Source organism: Ovis aries, chromosome 1, assembly GCF_016772045.2.
Source record: "Ovis aries strain OAR_USU_Benz2616 breed Rambouillet chromosome 1, ARS-UI_Ramb_v3.0, whole genome shotgun sequence".
In the NCBI taxonomy this organism is placed as follows: Eukaryota; Metazoa; Chordata; class Mammalia; order Artiodactyla; family Bovidae; genus Ovis; species Ovis aries.
The window spans coordinates 179,786,944-179,808,182 of NC_056054.1; the positions used below are offsets into that span (position 1 = coordinate 179,786,944).

The window sequence follows — 21,239 nt, forward strand, 5'->3', positions numbered from 1 at the left end:
CCTGAAAATTTCTTCTGATTTCTGGAGGTGGTGGGGTTTAGCACTTCAGCTCCTATAACCATTTACGAACAGCAGACTTGCCCAAGCAAAGCAAACTTTGCCATTCTCAGGACACAGAAACTGTGGAAATGAACAGAAATAAAATCACCCATTTTTGCCTCTAAGGTGAAATCATTTGTGTGCTGCTTTTCCAGCTTCCCTATTAGATCTTACTGCATGTTTCATGACTGCTTTCAAATGCATCATTTTCTCTAGAGGATTTGGGAGGGACCCTGAACTGAGTGTCGCTTGGGTCAGCCCTTTAGAAGCTCTGTCCTTGGTGCTGAAAGAGAAGTGTAGCAGGCAGAAGCAGAATCCGTTTTCTACCTTGCTTTTCTCTTTTCCCTCTGTGACTCTACGTGCTTTGTGCTATGCTTTTTAGTACATGTGTATTTTCCCCTCAATGCTCTTTTGAATCTCAGTTTCCCACTGTCTTTACTTCTATGGCTTTAATTTCTTTTGAATAATTCTCACCTTTCTCAGTTTAATTGTCTTTCCAGCTTTTGGTGGGTGTAAAGATGATTGGTTCAGAAGAATGAGCAGATCAACAAATTGATACCACAAGTGGTTAATAGAAATCAGTACAATTTAAAACACAACTGACAGAATAATTGAACTTGGAGGTGTAAGCCTGTCTTGGAAAAGAAGGTTAAAGGAAATATATTACAGAGGAAGCAAAATCAAGGCATGTAACTGGTGATAAAGATGAAATAAGCTTAATACTATGAGAAATTGAAAATGTTTACTTAGCGGCACTACTTGTTTTCAGAGAACTTTACAATAACATTTGCCAATTCATTCTTATGGCTCCTCTGAGGTATATGTGAGTAATTAAAAAAAAATTTAGAATTGATTAAAGGGAGACTCAATGAAGGACAGTCAGTGAAAGTCAGTTTCTGAAGCAGTGCTAAAATTTAGACAATCTTAATTCATGGTCACCTGTTCATATAATGTTTAACCATGGAATCCTAACTATCCCCTACTTTCTTGTTTTTGACTTCTTTTCCTTCCTTCAGAAAGGGTGGGAACTGTTTCACTACCCTCTCCACTGGCAGTGGTTATGTTTGGCAGCTGCAGTGTGGACTGTCATGGGGAAGCTAGTCCTCGTTTGACTATGATAGAGATCTCTGCTGGCTGAGAAAGGCCGCAGCAGCAAGGTCTAAGTATGGCTATTAACAGCAGCCATCATTTATTGAGCATGTACTAGTAGCCAGTCATTTTAATGCTATCTCTCTTTTAATCCCTTCAACAACTCTAAAAGGTAGGTAATGTTTTTACATCCCTAATTTATAAATAAGGAAATTGAGACTTAGAGAATTTCTGAAGATCACACAGCTAACGTGTAGTAGAGCCAGGATCTGGATCTTGCCATCAACTATTTCTGGAGCACGTTCTCTTAACTGCTATGCTACAGTTGTCTCAAAAGTGGAATATTTAGATTTCTCAGGAGTCTGACGTATGTCATGTGTGCACGCATACTAATTCGCTTCAGTCGTGTTCAAGTCTGTGATGCTATGTGCTATAGCCCACCAGGCTCCTCTATCCGTGGGATTCTCCAAGTGAGAATGGAGTAGGGTGCCATGCCCTCTTCCAGGGGATCTTCCCCCAATATGTCATATAGAATAATAATTATGATGACAAAAATGATGATATTCAATGATAAAATATTATGGTGACTTATCATTTATAGTGCATCCTCTAATTCATGTTCCCATCTATATCTTACATAAATCCTCATGATGCCCATTTTTACAGAGACTGTTGTGGATTGAATTGTATCCTTTTCAAGTTATAATCTCGTAATGTGACTCTATTTGAAAATAAGATCTTTAAGGAGGTGATGAGGTAAAAATGAGGCCATTATGGGGTGTCTAATCCAATCTGATGGGTGTTCTTATAAGAAGAGGGAGAGACGCCAGGGAGACACAGAGAAAAGGCCACATGAAGATACAGCAGGAAGGTAGCCGTCTGCAAGCCAAGAAGAGTCTTTAGGAGAAACCAGACCTGCCAACAAGCTGATCTTGGATTTCTAGCCTCCAGAATTATGGGAAAATTAACCTATGCTATTGAAGCCATCCAAGGACTCCATGGTAAGAACTCCATGGTAAGAGCTCCATGGTAAGAACCTGCCTGATAATGCAGCAGATAGAGAAATTAACTGACATGCCCAAAGTCACACATCTAAGCAGTCAACTCAGTGCCCTAGAGAATGGGCAGGGGAGGATGAATGAGGGGTCCTTTTTCTCAGGATTTCAGTGTAGGTGACAGTCAGCAATTGCTCCTTTTATCTGGCACTTTCCATTCATACAACACTGAACAAGTTTCATTCTTTTAAGTGAGTGAAACTCTTATTCATGATTGGCATTGAAGATTTTGAGATTTGCCTTCTGGGAAGGACTCCAGGACGCCTACAAAACAGACATGCTTGGGCAGAAATCAAGAAAAATATAGATCATTTTCATTTTCTTTCCAGGAACCCATCTCAATAGCATAACTGGAACAGCTCATGTACCAGTCATCAGTGCTTCATCAAGAAAGTCTTCATCTTTTGAAGCTGAACTGGGAGATTTAGAGCGACAGTTAAAAAGGTGGTAGGTTTCTGATACATAGGCGTGTTCAGGAGTTTTGTCTGAAAGGGAATTGGTGTGAATTTTGTGGTAGAAATGCTTCTTTGAAGTCTTTGAAATTTGGCTCCAGGGCGGCAACTCTTCGGTTTCTCTACAGGAATCTTGCCTTCAGCACCAACCACTGAGTGCAACATGACTTTCTGACATCACTTTAAGCTGCCACAGAGCTCACACTCAGCATGACACTGTGGAGACCAAATGAGGCAATGTGGGGAGTCAATTTTCAGGGCTCTGTATAAACAGAGGAACATTTTGTTTCTCGGTGTCAAGGTCAAGGTGACTAGGATTTTTCAGTGTGAACTGGTAGATTTGACTGTCACGATGATCTTAAATTGCATAAATACCATCAGTGAATAGCCCTTTGGCATGTCTTTCACCGGAATCAGACTTCCAGTTGCAGAGTGCAAAGGTACTCTGGCAAACGTAGTAAGTGGTTCAGATAGTATGGTCGCATCGTCCCAATCCTTGCCCCCATGCCTCACCGGTGATGTAGTGGTCTTGCCATAAATGAGAAAGCCCTGGATTTTATGTTTGAATTCACTCTGCTACTGTAATAAATGTGCTAAAGAGAAAAATAGTTCAATTAATTTATTATTGTTTAGAACGGTGCTCCAGTCTTTCTTCCTTTCTATCAGAAAATGGCAGCAAGTTACAATATAAGCTTCCCAGCCAATCAGATTAGTACCCATTCCACTGTTTTTCAGGAAGGAGAGTAAGAGTAGGAAGTAAATAAGTGATATTTTCCTTTGTTTTTGCACGCAAGCACAAGTTTGTCTGCTTGCATCTTACTCCCTTTTTATATTTCTGTCTTCACTTTTCTACCTGTTTTCTTCCTGTTTTTTTTTTTCCTATCTCCATCAGATAATCTTTCATTCTTTAACCTTTTTCTCACTTTTCCCAATATTTGATTTCTTTTCTTCTTCCCCGAATTACATACAAATGGGAATGGGGTGGAATGGAATTAGAAAAATTTAACTCATCATTTATTTAAAAAGGAATTTGGGTTGATGAGTATGGCAGGTTGTATCTTCCAAAGAGGGCTTCCCTGGTGGCTCAGTGGTAAAGAGTCCACTTGCCAGTGCAGAAGATGTGAGTTTGATCCCTGGGTCAGGAAGATCTGGAGAAGGAAATGGCAACCCAAAGACAGTTGCCCCACAACCCTGGTTGAGCTTCCAGCTGGAACCTAGCATCAACTTGTCAACCTTAAGAGTAAGTCATTTTGTAAGTGGCTATTCTAATCTCCAGTTGAGCTGTCCAGTAGACGCCATGTACAACAGAGACAAGCTATCTCTGCAAAGCTCTGCCCAAATTTCAGATTCATGAGCATTATAAATGTCTGATACTGGTTTAAGCCAATAATTTTACTATATGGATAAATGTCTGATACTGGTTTAAGCCAATAATTTTACTATATGGCAATAGGTAATATATTGAGTTCAGTCTTTATAGCACTTGTCATATTTAGTGTTCAGAACAGCACATTTCAAATTCTATCAAATCCCATCACATTCTGAAGCAATTGCCATTTAATTACTTAGAATGGGTTTTTTTTTTGAGTCTCAGCTGCTGTTTATGTAACTGATGTTATAAAACAGTGTTACTCAAAGTATTGGGCCATGGACCAGGAGAAGCAATGGTAACTCTACTTTGGAAGTTGTTAGAAATGGAGAATCTTGGGTACCACCCCAGACTTGCTGAATCTAGAAACACTGTCTTAACAAGATTCTTAGGTTATTCATTAAAGTTTGAGAAGCACTGGTGTAAAGAACAAGCCTGCTAAAAGTTACAGATGCAACAGGAAGAGTTTGTTATTTATTTTCCATTTGTTTTTACCACTCTCCTGGAAATTAGGAGGCTGTATGTAGGGGGTAGAGATGCGGGAGATGGAGGAGAAATGTTATGACAGAAGGAGAGATACCTAAGAAAGCAGAAGGGGCCTGGAAGCCCTACACTGGGTGTGGCATGTTTGAACTGTTTTACATTAAGAGGTGAAGGGCATTGCGGGGAATAAGATGGAGGATTAATAGATGTTCCTTAACTTTTTCATAGTTGATAACATTCTGTTATAGGATAGGTTGTGCTTTTTATTTTTTTTTTGCAAATGCCTATGAAAAATATATGTTTATTTTGTAAAAATTCTTTTAAACCCTTTAGGATTTCCCAGGAGGAAATGTTCTCTCCCATTAGAAATAAACTATTATTATTGTCATAAATTGAGGTTTGAGTGTTCACACACCATGCCTTTCTTGGGTAAGTGCCTTTATAATAGTTTGATCCCTGCCCTCGAGCACAAAGGAGCTCCTTTATCTTCATATCTGATTTTTCAAGATTCTCAGCATGTATAAAATGTATCTGCAGTTTGTTCTCTGTGGGTTACATTTTCTAATCCTCCAAAGTTCAGTTCTCCCTAGCAGACAAGACTTGTAGAACTTTGTATGTTAATAACAATAATCTTGCATTCAGTGGTAGCTTTTGTCCCCTCCACAGCCCCTTTGCAAACTTGTCATTGATGTCCAGATAGCCTACTGCAGTACTGTGATTGAAATACAGTCACTCTCAGAGTAAAGAAAAATGACGGATTATTACAAACTAGCTGGTTTGAAATAGGACAAATACAAGCATCCAAACAAGGATATTTGGTATCACTAGAGCTCTTGGGGGAGTTTTTAAAATTTCAGATTTATTGGGTGGCATGCCTATCCTAGAAATGCTCATTTCCTCCTCTTTTCTATCTTATTTTCTCTTAAGAGAGGATTTCTCTCTCACATTGGTTTCAACTCTCTTATGGTTTAAAGATGTCAGATTAAAGTGCTGATGGTCATCAGGTTCTGGTCATATTGGGGGGCTTAGTAGAACCATAACTGATAGCTCAGGCATGAGAATTGTGCTTATATCCTTCTTGATCACACCCCTGAAATGAGGCACCAGAGAATTTGAATGTAGTCATGCTGCCTATGCCTTAGCAAGAGGAAAGGAGAAGAAAACATAAGGTATGCTCTACTCTCCACAAAGGCATCCCGCTACACTCCCCAAAATACAGAGGAGGGAATTAAGCTTATTATTTTGGCTGGGGCTTTGGAAGACAACAGGAAACTTCCTTTTCAACTGAGTTAAATGATAAGGAGTTGATTACTACAAGAAAATATGTACAAGAGGTAGGTGACTTTACACTAACTCTTTAGGGGTCATTTCTATCTTTCTGCTCTGCCAGCCTCAGTTTATAGGTCTTGATCTTAGTTTGGCTTGCCTCGTGGTCACAAAATGGCTGCAGCAGCTAGAGGTGTTCGTATTCTCAAACAACATCCAGAAGTGGAGAAAGAGGCCTGTTACTAAGATTAGGAAACCTATTCCAAGTAGTTCTACACAAATTCTTTTTGTGTTTCACTTTCCAGATTTCTATCATATGTCCATGCTTCAGCCAATCAGTAGCAAAGGGAATGGAAACATTGCTTTTGACAGATCTATTAGGACATTCTCCTTGGGCCTTTCCTAGATAGCTGAACCAAATATGAGGTTTTGCTAATAAGGAAAAAGACAGGAAGTGGTAAATGACTACCCTTGAGATTAAAATGAATTCTCATGTTAAAGAGAATAATCTAAAATGCCATGGGGAATATTACTACACATTAAAATGTTTTTTTAAAAGAATGACAGTATCATCATGCTACTCTAACTTCATTTTGCAAATTTCATTCTTGTCTTTGTCCACGTGCACACATACTCTTGCATAGTTGAAATTTTAATTTCATAGTCATTGTTTATCATGTAAAATAACTGTGAAACACATCTTAAACATTATTGTTATCTTAAATGACAAAATTACTGAAAGTGTTAGTGCTCAGTTGTATCTGACACTTTGTGACCCCCATGGACTGTATCCCACCAGGCTTCTCTGTCCATGGGATTCTCCAGGCAAGAATACTGGAGTGGGTTGCCATTCCCTTCTCCAGAAGATCTTCCCAACCCAGGGATAGAACCCAGGTGTCCCACCTTGTAGTCAGATATTTTACCATCTGAGCCACTAGGGATGCGATAACATTTTAATCCAGTCTCTGTCATCTGAACTTTTACTATTCAGATGTTACTATCACTGTTATTAATATTACTGTTGTTATAGCTTTAAAGTGATATCTTTTACTGTTATTAATGTTGTAATAGCTTTAAAGTAATATTCACTTTAAGCATGCTAACGTGAAGCCTAAGGTTGTTACTAACACATAGGAAAAGTGATGGCAAGTAGCTGAAAAATCATCAGACTTGGAGTTGGAGACTAGAGTTTTATCTTGACACTGCTACATGCTTGCTATGCACACTTTGATTGGTTTATCAACCTTTGGGTTTCAGTTCCCTTACTTGAAAAGATGAAGTTGAAATAAGTAAATTCTAAGATCATTTCCAGTTTCCATTGTCCATAATTTTATAAATTCTCAAATTCTGTGGAAAGCATCTGTGCTTGGGCCTCAGGCTAGGATACTGACTGAATAGAAGCATAGAGATTGAAAACTGGTGATGCCTGGCCATATTAAACTTGGGTTTAGCCAGCACATTTTTCTGTAAAGTGAATGCATTTTTTTTTTTTAAGATGGAGCATGCACTATGCATTTTGGCCACTTTTTTCTCCACTCTGTTGTCTTATACTAGGATGCTTCCGAATTTCATAGTACCCACTTGCCCCTGAAGGGTTTTGAGTTTGCAACTCCTGGAAGCAGGTGACACTGTGGAGATTCAGTAAATCACCCACCTGAGCCCAGCACTGAGGTTTCCATGGAAGTCTTCCTTTAGAGGATTGTGAAAGGCAGCCTTGCTCGTTTGCAGGATCTAGTGATGGTTTCCATGTTATGCACATAAACACCTTGTCAGGCACCAGAGACAGGTTGGGGAGGATGATTGATGGGAGTGGGCTTGTGAAATCACACCTGCTGTCACAGCAGATGGGAAAAAAAGCCGGAGTAACCTGTGGAATTGCTGATCTTTTTTGAAAATTCGCTCCTAAAAACATTATTTTAGCTCTTTTACATACTTCAGAAAGAGTGGTATTACAAACCAGACTCTATGGGAGCAACCACTATATGAGTTTTCAGGAATATAATTTCAATAAAATAGCAAAAAGCTTTCACCAACTGGGTGAACTGGTGTTTGAGCTCCAGGGTGGTGAAGCAATGCTTTTTTTTTGCCAAACAAACAAAAAAAAATGTCATTCAAGCTGCAATTTCTGGCTGGCTGCCCACTGGGCATATAAGCCTGTCCTTAATAATGTTATCCTAAGCCATGCATGGCATTGCCTTTGGAGCACAGAATGCATCTTAGGAAAAGAGATGAGATAACTTTGCACAGAACAAACCAGTGAACAGGCAATGGGTAACACAGGCCATCACCCCAAGAAGGAATCCATGTGGATTTGAGGAAGTGCTCTGAGATCTCTGCTTTGGCCTCATTCATCACCAGCTCTGTCCTTTACAACTTAGCCTTATGTTATCGTAGTTTTACCTGATATGCATCTGAGAAAATCTATCCAACATCTGGTCACTGAGTTCTCACTATGCTCACTGCACTGTTTTATGGAATGCAGTGTGTGTTTGCTGAGTAGGACTTGTGCGTGTACTGTCCAGTGGTTAAGAATCCACCTACCAATGAACAGGGTTCGATCCCTGGTTCAGGAAGATCCCACATGCCACAGGGCAACTCTACCTGTGCGCCACAACTACGGAAGTCCATGTACCTAAAGCCCATGCTCTGCAACAAGAGAAGCCTGCACATTACAACTAGACAGTAACCCCGACTCTCTGAAACCAGAGAAAACTGCACCCAGCAACAAAGACCCAGTGCAGCCAAAATAACAAATAAATAAACAAGTAATTTTGAAAAAAGAAGCAAGGGAAGAGTTTAACAGGACTAGGCAGCAGGCTTCAAGGTGGATGTGACCAAATTCAAACGAATCTTTCAAACAGAGCTATATGTGAGGAAGCAAAAAAGCACAGCCTTTGAGTGGAACTGGAAGACTTTCCAGAGAAGCTGGAAATTGATTTGGGTGCTTCAGTTAATGGGAGTTAGATTTGAGCTGGGATGTGATGAAGGAGAATTTGTTTCACCTACCAGAGTCCAAAGTCTCAGGCAGTTCAATTTTTAATTCCTTCATTTATTTGTTCAACAAATACTTATTGAGCATCAGTTTGCTTCTAGGCCTTTTTTGGGCTTGGGGATACAGTGGATAATCATGACAGATAGATTCCTGCTCTGGTAGAGGGAAACAGAGAATCAAACGGACTAACAATTCACAGTCTCAGGTAGTGGTGAGCATTATCCAGAGAGGTAGAATCAGGTGACGTGACAGTGGCTGGGTGACTACGGTAGAGCAGCTGTTTTCTTTGCTTCCCTGCAAAGGTGATTGCTAAGCTCAGATCTAAACAGAAAGCAGCCAGCCATGCTGAGGTCAAGGGGAAGAGTATTCCTTGCAGAGGGAACAGCTGGCACAGAGGCCCTGAGATGGGTACACGTTTGGCACATTTGAGGAGGCCAGTGTAACTGGAGTGCTGTGGATGACAGGAGGGGTGGAACAAGGTGAGGCCGGAGAGGGAGTATGCCATATGTTATCGGAGTTTGAATTTTTTTCTGAGTGGGATAGAAGCCATTTGAAGGCTTAAGCGGAGGAGAAATGATGTACTGGATTTGCAGATCTCTCTGGCTGCTTTATGAGCAAGAGAGGAAGCGGTGAGCAGTGAAGAGGTCATTGTGGCGATCCAAAGCACATGGCTGGTCTCTTGGACTCCAGCGGTGGGACTGGGGATAGGGGAGTAGTGAATCCATTTGGGTTACATTTTAGAATCAGGCTTGACAGGACTTCCTGATAGGACTTCGTTATTAAGAATGTGCAGATTTCTATGAAATGCTTATCCATTATGAACAGCCCTGAGGTCTCCAAACAAAAATAAGCATTTTGTGGAAATAAATGAAGGCCAACTAAATGAGAAAACCAAAGACTGTTCAGAGCGTGCTATGGCAAGGGAGTCAGCCACGGACATTTGCATTTTGGTAGAGACTCTTAAGTTAGGCTGAGACCCAGAGGCAGGCAGCTTTATAGTGAACAAAGGGAAGGCTTCTGGAATGCCCTGATTGGTGGCTGTTGTCCTGGGGAAGCAATAAGTGGGCTACTGGGAAGCAGGGCCTCCTGTGTGATCATTTAGAGATGCATGTCTGACTTCTGGTTGATTCTGAGATGAAGAAGGGACAAAAATTAGGGAATCTGTCAGTTATTAATCAAGTCCTGTCTGTTTCTGAGTGAACGTTATTTAAGTTATTGTTTAGCTTTGATTATCTCCAGAGATGGCAGTCTGGCTTCCTACAAGTCTAACTTAGAGCCAACTGTCTTCTGGGGTTATTTATTGTAAATAATTGGTTGACTTTGTGGGCAGGTTGCTGCCTGTTTTTTATATATGGAACTTGTGGGCAAGTTCCATATATAAAAAAGGTTCTATTTTTATATATGGTCTGGCCACAGTCTGATTGTATATTCAGTCTTTCAGTATCTTGGTTAAACTTATTTTTATTTTTGAAGCAGGCATAAATGTCTATATATTTCTTTGTCCACGCTCCTGCATATCTATTTCACCTGTTCATCGTTTCTTTCTCTGTTTCAACATCAGTTTTCTTCTAGAGATTAAGCTTTCCTTCAGTGTCTCATATGGCTCTCACCTCTCCTGGGTGACTATTTTATGACAGATATTAGCTGATGTTCCAGTTCTAACCTAGGGCTGTCTAATGACATTTTTATGTCCGTCTATTCTAATTGTCAAAAGAACATGCTCTAGGGCTCAAGGCGTGGTTTACCAAGTGGGGCCACTTGGTGAACTTTGTTACCGGTTTGAGACAAGATAGATACAGAAATTGAGAGTAAGCATTCAGAAACCTTTGTAACAATTTGACAAAATAATTTTATCTTTGTTAAACTTAATACTTAAATTTTAGACTTTTTTTTTTTTTTTTTCATTTCACCAGTTCAAGGTATGGGTTGGAAATTTAAAAGAAACCCTGAAAAACCCCGAACTTTCTTAACATAGAATTGGAGAAGCACGGCGCTGGATTTCTTGCAGCAGCCAGCACTAGAATGCTTGGATTGAGAAGGGAAATGAAGAGGGTAGCAGACAGTTGATGCTTACATGTGCCATCAGAGGCAGTGGCAGCCCTCACTGAAGAAGGGCTGCTTCTCCACCTGGAAGGCTCCTGCTGCCTACCTCTCAGAGGGGTTCCCGAGTTAACTGGGCCTACACCGGACTTCTCTTTCTCCAGCCCTGCTGACGCAGAGCATCCCTACTGCATGTAAGGACCTATATGGCTTGGTGCAATGTGGAGGGGGTGAGGAGGAACAAGAAGCTGCTGTCCCTGTTCATCCGAGTGACTGAGATAGTATATCCTAAATGGTATCCCCAAATGACACAGCCAATGTGACTTTTCTCCATCTCCAAGTCAGTGTGTTAGGCTCGGTTTCCTCTTTTTGTTTCCATCTAACTGGTAGTTTTACACCTAGTTGTGTTTCAGATAACACTCCCTGCCAGGTCCCCTCTGAATCCTGAATTCATTATTCTTTCTGCCCTTCACATCTCTACAGACGTGTTGAGAATGCCAAAATTTCTGATCTTATAAAACCATGTCATCAGTTTTCCGTGAACTTGGACTTACTACCCGGATTTCTCTGTTCCTTTGAAGGGAGGCATGCTGTCTTGTTTCAGAAAAGTCACTTCCTACGTTTCCTCCTTCCACTGGAAAGACAGACTTAGTCTTGGAGTGTATTGTAAAGAATTTTTTTTTTTTCCTTTTGAAATCATGCAAGTAAAAGAAAGTCTCCTCTTGCTTCCAAGTCATTTATCACTAATGTTCAGAGCAAAATCTGCTTCATGTAGTCATCCACAATGAAGAAGTAGCAACTTTCCTAAGACTTGGGGGAGGCTTGTCTGCGCTCAGTTCTTAGGAAATTCCCTCAGGCAGGTATCTCCAATCAGCTGTAATCTACTCATCAGTGATTTTCTTTCAAAAGAAACCACTTGAGGCTGAGCCAGAGGCTTGTCAAGTGCCTTAGTCCTTATGGGGGGGGGCAGGGAGGAAGGGAAGAAGTGTGGGTGAGGAAGGGGGGCAATAAGGGAGCTTATGAATCTGCTGCTAAATAACAGGAAACCTCTTCTGGAGGATGACTCCCTGAATACTAGGGGGAGAATGTTATTGCGCATAGTCCCTTTTGTTTTGCTTTTGTCATTATTTGCGGTAACTGGGAGATACTTTCAGAATTCTCTGTAAAATAAAGGCCAGTATGACCTGGCCTAGTTAGCAGTATGTCCTAGGCTAGTTAAAGGGTGTCAGATGACATTGTACTGGGTCACCAGACACATCCAAGGATGATGACAAACCCTAGCAAAAGTGTGAACATCGAAATGCTGCTGCTGCTGCTGCTGCAAAGTCGCTTCAGTTGTGCCCGACTCTGTGTGACCCCATAGACGGCAGCCCACCAGGCTGCCCCGTCCCTGGGATTTTCCAGGCAAGAACACTGGAGTGGGTTGACATTTCCTTCTCCAACGCATGAAAGTGAAAAGTGAAAGCGAAGTCATTTAGTCGTGTCCAACTCTTCGCAGCCCCATGGATTGCAGCCTACCAGGCTCCTCCGTCCATGGGGTTTTCCAGGCAAGAGTACTGGAGTGGGGTGCCTTTGCCTTCTCCAGAACATTGAAATGAGGTGAGCTTAAATATCTGTGATCACATAGTCAATAAAATGTGTAGCATTATGAAAATACCTCAATTATACGTTCACTAAGCAAAGTGAGTTCCATAACCATCTTCATTACTTGTGTAATAACCAAGACTGGCAGCAAGACACAGTAAGACGTCAAGTGGCTTTATTTTCTTCTCCATTATGGCTTATCACAGGATACTGAATATTGTTCCCTGTGCTATACAGTAGAACCTTATGGTTTATCCATTCTATATACAGCACTTTGCATCTTCTAGTCCCAAACTCCCAATCCCTCTCTCCCCTGCCATCCTGTCATTTCCCCCACCCCTTGCATCCCTTGGCAACCACAAGTCTGTTTTCTATACCTGAGAGTCTGTTTCTGCTTCATAGATAAATTCATTTGTGTCATATTTTAGATTTCACTATAAGTGACATGGTATTTATAGCTTTCTTTCTGATTTACTGCACTTAGTATGATAACATTTAGGTCCATACATATAGCTGCAAATGACGATTTCATTCTTTTTTCTGGCTGAGTAATATCCCACTGTGTATAGGTATTTCCATCTTCTTTATCCATTCTTCTGTCAGTGGACATTTAGGATGCTTCTGTGTCTTGGCTATTGTAAATAGTACTTCTATGAACGTTGTGATGCATGTATGCTTTTGAGTTACAGTTTTTTTTTTTTTTTCCTCCAGATATATACCTAGGAGTGGGATTGTTGATTGTATGGAAACTCTATTTTTAGTTTTTTTTTAAAGAAACTCCATACTGTTCTCCATGGTGGCTGCATCAGTTTACATTCCCGAATGTAGGAGGGCTCCCTCTTGTCCACACCCTCTCCAGCATACATTATTTGTAGACTTTAATTGATGGCCATTCTGACAAGTGTACCTCACAGTTGTGATTTTTATTTGTTTTTCTCTAATAATTAGTGATACTAAACATCTTTTCTTGTGCCTATTAGCCATCTATATGTCTTCTTTGGAGAAATATTTATTTAGGCCTTCTGCCCTTTTTTTGATTGATTTTTAAAATTTTTTTTTTATTAATGGATAATTGCTTTACAGAATTTTGTTGTTTTCTGTCAAACCTCAACATGAATAAAAATATGGAATGCTTCACAAATTTGCATGTCATCCTTGTGCAAGGGCCCTGCTGATCTTCCCTGTATCATTCCAATTTATTATATGTGCCACTGAAGCAAGCATTGGTTTTTTCTGTTGTTGTTGTTATTGAGTTCTATGAGCTGTTTGTATATTTTTGAAATTAAGCCCTTGTTGTTTACATCATTTGCAAATATTTCCTTCTAGTCTGTAGGTCGTCTTTTCGTTTTGTTTATGCTTCCCTTTGCTGTGCAAAAGTTTATAAGCTTGATTAGATTCCATTTGTCTATTTTCACTTTTGTTTCTATTGCCTTGGTAGACTGACCTAAGAAAGCATTGATATGATTTAAGACTTCAAGCGACTTTTAACAGTTATTGATTTTGTGGCTGGAAAATCTAGAAAGTTTAACTTTCAAGTTTGAAGTTAATTCAAAGTGAGGAGGGATAGCTAGTATATTGCAATGCTGGATAGTTCAACTAGGATTCAAAAGGTTGAAATAGAAAGCATTTCTATTTATAATACTAGGAAACAGTTTAAAATTATGAAACATGCTTGTCACATGTAAAATATCAATTGATCTAAAAGCAAAGGATGGGGAGATCTGACTTGACAAAACTTATGGTCACAAAGAGTTGGACATGACTGAGTGACTAACACTACCTTCACACTTCATGGTCTTTGGGGGAAATTATTGGATTATAAGTTTAAAAAGATTTAGCAGTCTGATTAAAGTAAAGGAAATGTTCACAAAACTTCAAAACTGTGCAACCTTAGGCAGTCTAAACAAAAGTCCTCAAAACCAGGGAGGGAATATTCCCTTTGTCCCCCAGACAGTCCCTGTAACCTTTGCAGTGTTGCTGTGGGACAGGAGCATAATTTGAGCAGGATGGCCACGTTGTATCTATGAACTAATGCTAACTCTCTCTCTCTCATGCTAACTATGCTTCGTGATCACCCCTAGAGTTTTGTCTTTTAAACTGGTATGCAATGTGATACATTTTAATGTAAGTTTACACCCTTGACTGTGATCGAGATAGTCAGCGTGTTCATCACCCCCAAAGTCTCCTTGGGCCTGTCTGTAATCCTGCCCAACTGTCTTCTCTGCTTCCAACCTCCTTCCCTAGGCGACCACTGCTCTTCTTTCTGTCTGTATAAACTAGCTTACATTGTGAAGGGTTTTTACTTAAATAGAATCATACAGTATGCATTCTTTTTTGCCTATCACTTGGCATAGTTATTTTCTATCTGTTCATGGTGTTGTTTGTAGCAATAATTGACTGCTTTTCAATGCTGAGTCTTATTCTGCTGTTTATCCATATCTGGTTTTTGGATATTAGAAATAAGGCAGCTATGAACATATGTGTACATGTCTTTGTATAGATGTGTGCTTTTCCTTTGGATACATTCCTAGGGGTGGACTGGTTGGATCATGTGATAGGTGTAAAGCAGTACCACGCAAGTGGCTGTTATTTTACGTTCCCACCAAAGCTGTATGAAAGTTCCAGTTCCTGCTCATCCTTATTGACAATGTATGTGCAGCCTTTTAAATTTTTAAGTCATACTGATAGATATGAAGCAATAGCTCATTGAGGTTTTAAGTTGTGTTTCCCTGATGAACAATGGTGTTGAGCATATTTTTTAATGCGCTTATTTACCACCTCTATATTTTTGTGTTGGTGAAGTGTCTATTCAAATCTTTTTTCCATTTTGTATTGGACATTTATTTTCTTATTGTTTAGTTGTGAGAGTTCATTATACATTCTGGATACAAGCTCTTTATCTGATATAAACTTTGCAAATATATTCTTTCCAGTCTATGTCTGTCTTTTCATTCTTTTAATAGTGTCTTTTGAAGGGTTAGTTTTAATATTTAAAGGTTTAATATTCTGATGAAGTCCAATTTGTCAACACTTCTTAATGGAGTGTGTTTTGGTTTCTTACATAAGAAATTTTGCCTAACCCAAGGTCACAGAGATATTCTTTATTTTCCCCTAGAGGTTTCATAGTATTTAGTTTACATTTAGGTCTATATTATATTTGGGGTTAGTTTTTGTCTATGGCACAAGGCATGGATTGAAGTTCATATTTTTACATAAGGGCTTCCCACATGGCTCAGTGGTAGAGAATCTGTCAATGCAGGATACCCAAGAGGCGCGGGTTCAGTCCCTGGGTTGGGAAGATTCCCTGGAGAAGGAGATGGCAACACACTCCAATATTCTTGCCTGGAAAATTCCACAGACAGAAGAGCCTGGTGGGCTACAGTCCATGAAGTTGAGAGTCCAACATGACTGAGCACCTGGGCACAAAATGTCTACTTTTTCCATACCTTTGTCTGTTGAGGAGTCTAATCTTTCAACACTGAATTGCCTTTGCTCCTTTGTCAAAAATGAGTGTTCATGTATGTGTAGGTATATTTCTGGCTTCCCTCTAGCTTTCCATTGATCTGTTATCAATTAAAGCTTTCATGATACCGATACTACACAGTCTTTTTCTAAAGTTTATTTTAATTGGAGGATAATTACTTTACAATATTGTGGGGATTTTTGCCATACATAGACATGAATCAACCATGGGTGTATATGTGTTCCCCCCATAATGAACACCTCCCTCTTCCCTCCCCAAGTTCAATGCATGAACTTGCACTGGTCATCTATTTTGCATATGGTAATATACATGTTTCAATGCTATTCTCTCAAATCATCCCACCCTCGCCTTCTCCCACAGAGTCCAAAAGTCTGTTCTTTACATCTGTGTCTCTTTTGCTGCCTTGCATATAGGATCATTGTTACCGTCTTTCTAAATTCTGTATATATGCATTAATATACTGTATTGGTGTTTCTCTTTCTGACTTACTTCTCTCTGCCAAAACTACACACTTTTGATTACTCTAGCTAAATCTTGAAACCAGTCCATCCTAAATGAGATCAGTCCTGGGTGTTCATTGGAAGGACTGATCTTGAAGCTGAAACTCCAATACTTTGGTCACTTGATACGAAGAGCAGACTCATTTGAAAAGACCCTGATGCTGGGAAAGATTGAAGGCAGGAGGAGAAGGGGACGACAGGGGATGAGATGGCTGGATGCATCACTGACTCGATGGACGTGAGTCTGAGTGAACTCTGGGAGTTGGTTACGGACAGGGAGGCCTGGCATTCTGCGATTCATGGGGTCGCAAAGAGTCGGACACGACTGAGTGACTGAACTGAACTGAACTGAAATCTTGAAATTTGGTGGTGTCAAATGGTGGTGTTCTAGTATTTTTTCTTTGTTTTGGGGTATTTTTTTTTTTTTTTGGTAGATTCTTTGGATTTTATACACAGATAATTATGTCATTTGAAAATAATAACAGTTTTATTTCTTTCCAATCTGGCTAAATTTTATTTCCCTCTTCCCCTTTGCCTCTCTGTCTCTGTGTCTCTCCTTCTGGCTCTCTGTCTGTCTTTCTATAAATATACGTATATTTAAAAATTCTTCTTGGGTTTCATTTTTGATAGTTTGTTTTTATTTCAAGTTCACTAATATTTTCTTCTGTGATGTCTAACCTGCCATTAACCTCATTCAATAAAGTTTTCATCTCCCATATTGTAGTTTTCATTACTAGAAATTCAATTTACCTGCTTTACTTTTGCATATCTCTACTTACTCTTTTGAATATAAAGAATACAGTTGTAATAATGGTTTTAATGCACTCATCTGCCATATTTAATATCTGTATTAGTCTAGGTCACTTTGATTGATTTTTTTCCCTGTAATTATGAAATGTTAATAGCTATTGGAAATAACTCCTGAATAAGATTTTTAAAACTTCTGATTTAACATCTGACTAGCAGGCCTAAAATTAAAGTCTAAATTATAATATCAGAAGATCCATGAAAAATGTCTATAAAGAGAGTCCTATATATTATGAATTGATTGTTAAGAACCTGAAAGTGGAAAGTATGCCATTGATAAGATGAAGGAGAAAAATCTCTATGAATGAAAAATAGTAAGAGCAGCAACTACAGAGAAATGCAATTAGAAATTCAGAGAAAACTAAGCGCATATAATAAAGTCATGTTATAAACATGAAGTAAATGACATTGCATGATTAGAACAATAGATGGAAATGAAAAGGCAGCATTTTCTGAAATAATGAGGCAAAATATTAGACAGTTCAGGAAAATGAAGTGAAAATGTTTTGCATTCCTGTGTTGTTTCTTTGAGCTTTCCTAATTACTAGATTTAATTTTGTTTCTGGGACGGATTTAGTTTTCCTCTCTTGAAACTAATTTTTCTTCCTTTCAGAGCATCCTGTCCCTATTAATTTCCTCCAAAGTTTCAATCTTTGTTCTTTCTTTTAAATAAAAAAATAGTTTTGTTCTTGCTGCTTAACCTTCAGTTCAGTTCAGTTCAGTCGCTCAGTCGTGTCCGACTCTTTGCGACCCCATGAATCGCAGCATGCCAGGCCTCCCTGTCCATCACCAGCTCCCAGACTTCACTCAAACTCATGTCCATCGAGTCGGTGATGCCATCCAGCCATCTCATCCTCTGTCGTCCTCTTCTCCTCCTGCCCTCAGTCTCTCCCAGCATCAGGGTCTTTTCCAATGAGTCAACTCTTCACATGAGGTGGCCATAGTACTGGAGTTTCAGCTTTAGCATCAGTCCTTCCAAAGAACACCCAGGACTGATCTCCTTTAGAATGGACTGGTTGGATCTCCTTGCAGACCAAGGGACTCTCAAGAGTCTTCTCCAACACCACAGTTCAAAAGCATCAATTCTTTGGTGCTCAGCTTTCTTCACAGTCCAACTCTCATATCCATACATGACCACAGGAAAAATCATAGCCTTGACTAGATGGATCTTTGTTGGCAAAGTAATGTCTCTGCTTTTGAATATGCTATCTAGGTTGCTCATAACTTTTCTTCCAAGGAGTAAGCATCTTTTAATTTCATGGCTGCAGTCACCATCTGCGGTGATTTTGGAGCCCAAAAAAATAAAGTCTGACACTGTTTCCACTGTCTCCCCATCTACTTCCCATGAAGTGATGGGACCAGATGCCATGATCTTAGTTTCCTGATTGTTGAGCTATAAGCCAACTTTTTCACTCTCCTCTTTCACTTTCTTCAAGAGGCTCTTTAGCTCCTCTTCACTTTCTGCCATAAGGGTGGTGTCATCTGCATATCTGAGGTTATTGATATTTCTCCCAACAATCTTAATTCCAGCTTGTGCTTCTTCCAGCCCAGCGTTTCTCATGATGTACTCTGCATATAAGATAAATAAGCAGGGTGACAATGTACAGCCTTGATGTACTCCTTTTCCTATTTGGAACCAGTCTGTTGTTCCATATCCAGTTCTATCTGTTGCTTCCTGACCTGCATACAGGTTTCTCAAGAGGCAGGTCAGGTGGTCTGGTATTACCATCTCTTTCAGAATTTTCCACAGTGTATTGTCATCCACACAGTCAAAGGCTTAGGAATAGTCAATAAAGCAGAAATAGATGTTTTTCTGGAACTCTCTTGCTTTTGCCATGATCCAGCGGATGTGGGCAATTTGATCTCTGGTTCCTCTGCCTTTTCTAAAACCAGCTTGAACATCTGGAAGTTCATGGTTCAGGTATTGCTGAAGCCTGGCTTGGAGAATTTTGAGCAGTACTTTACTAGCGTGTGAGATGAGTGCAATTGTGTGGTAGTTTGAGCCTTCTTTGGCATTGCCTTTCTTTGGGATTGGAATGAAAACTGACCTTTTCCAGTCCTGTGGCCACTGCTGCGTTTTCCAAATTTGCTGGCATATTGAGTACAGCACTTTCACAGCATCATCTTTCAGGTTTGAAATAGCTCCACTGGAATGCCATCACCTCCACTAGCTTTGTTCGTAGTGATGCTTTTTAAGGCCCGCTCGACTTCAGATTCCAGGATGTCTGGCTCTAGGTGAGTGATCACACCATCATGATTATCTGGGTCATGAAGATCTTTTTTGTACAGTTCTTCTGTGTATTCTTGCCACCTCTTCTGAATATCTTCTGCTTCTGTTAGGTCCATACCATTTCTGTTCTTCATCGAGCCCATCTTTGCATGAAATATTCCAATGGTATCTCTAATTTTCTTGAAGAGATCTCTAGTCTTTCCCATTCTGTTGTTTTCCTCTATTTCTTTGCACTAATCCCTGATGAAGGCTTTCTTATCTCTCCTTACTATTCTTTGGAACTCTGCATTCAAATGAGTATATCTTTCCTTTTCTCCTTTGCTTTTTGCTTCTCTTCTTTTCACAGCTATTTGTAAGGCCTCCTCAGACAGCCATTTCGCTTTTTTGCATTTCTTTTCCATGGGGATGGTCTTGATCCCTGTCTCATGTACACTGTCATCAACCTCTGTCCATAGTTCATCAGGCACTCTGTCTGTCAGATCTAGTCCCTTAAATCTATTTCTAACTTCCACTGTATAATCATAAGGGATTTGATTTATGTCGTACTTGAATGGTCTAGTGGTTTTCCCTACTTTCTTCAATTTAAGTCTGAATTTGGCAGTAAAGAGTTCATGATCTGAACCACAGTTAGCTCCAAGTCTTGTTTTTTGCTGACTGTATAGAGCTTCTCCATCTTTGGCTGCAAAGAATATAATCAATCTGATTTCAGTGTTGACCATCTGGTGATGTTCATGTGTAGAGTCTTCTCTTGTGTTGTTGGAAGACAGTGGTTGCTATGACCAGTGTGTTCTCTTGGCAAAACTCTATTAGCCTTTGCCCTGCTTCATTCCGCATTCCAAGGCCAAATCTGCCTGTTACTCCAGGTGTTTCTTGACTTCCTACTTTTGCTTTCCAGTCCCCTATAATGAAAAGAACATCTTTTTTGGGTGTTAGTTCTAAAAGGTCTTGTAGGTCTTCATAGAACCATTCAGCTTCAGCCTCTTCAGTGTTACTGGTTGGGGCATAGGCTTGGATTACCATGATATTGAATGGTTTGCCTTGGAAACTAACAGAGATCATTCTGTCATTTTTGAGATTGCATTCAAGTACTGCATGTCTTCCCTGGTGGCTCAGAGGGTAAAGCATCTGTCTGCAATGCAAGAGAGATGGGTTCAATCCCTGGGTTGGGAAGAAACCCTGGAGAAGGAAATGGTAGCCCACTCCAGTATTCTGGAGTTGGACACGACTGAGCGACTTCACTTTCAGTTTCCCTGCCTTTTGGACTCTTTTGTTGACCATGATGGCTACTCCATTTCTTCTAAGGGATTCCTGCCCACAGTAGTAGATATAATGGTCATCTGAGTTAAATTCACCCATTCCAGTCCAATTTAGTTCGCTGATTCCTAGAATGTCGACATTCACTCTTGCCATCTCCTGTTTGACCAATTCCTATTTGCCTTGATTCATGGACCTAACATTCCAGGTTCCTATGCAATATTACTCTTTATAGCATCGGACCTTGCTTCTATCACCAGTCCCATCCACAACTGGGTATTGTTTTTGCTTTGGCTCCATCCCTTCATTCTTTCTGGAGTTATTTCTCCACTGATCTCCAGTAGCATATTGGGCACCTACTGACCTGGGGAGTTCCTCTTTCAGTATCCTAACCTTTTGCCTTTCCATACTGTTCATGGGGTTCTCAAGGCAAGAATACTGAAGTGGCTTGCCATTCCCTTCTCCAGTGGACCACATTCTGTCAGACCTCTCCACCATGACCTGCCCATCCTGGGTGGCTCCACATGGCATGGCTTAGTTTCATTGAGTTAGATAAGGCTGTGGTCCGTGTGATCAGATTGACTAGTTTTCTGTG

At 40.0% G+C, this 21,239-nt stretch overlaps 1 protein-coding gene and 1 non-coding gene across 2 annotated transcripts in view; both read right to left on the reverse strand.

Moving 5' to 3' along the window:
- DRD3 (dopamine receptor D3) overlaps nt 1-21,239 on the reverse strand; it is a 96,141-nt gene that overhangs the window by 63,259 nt on the left and 11,643 nt on the right. Inside the window, exon 1 of the mRNA XM_004002934.6 lies at nt 1-21,239. This exon is cut by the window's right edge and continues 11,643 nt beyond it. The gene's annotated coding sequence lies outside the window, so the exon portion shown is untranslated.
- On the reverse strand, nt 13,488-13,589 carry LOC114111144 (U6 spliceosomal RNA). Its single transcript, XR_003587248.1, has one exon. It is a non-coding gene; the product is annotated as a U6 spliceosomal RNA (small nuclear RNA).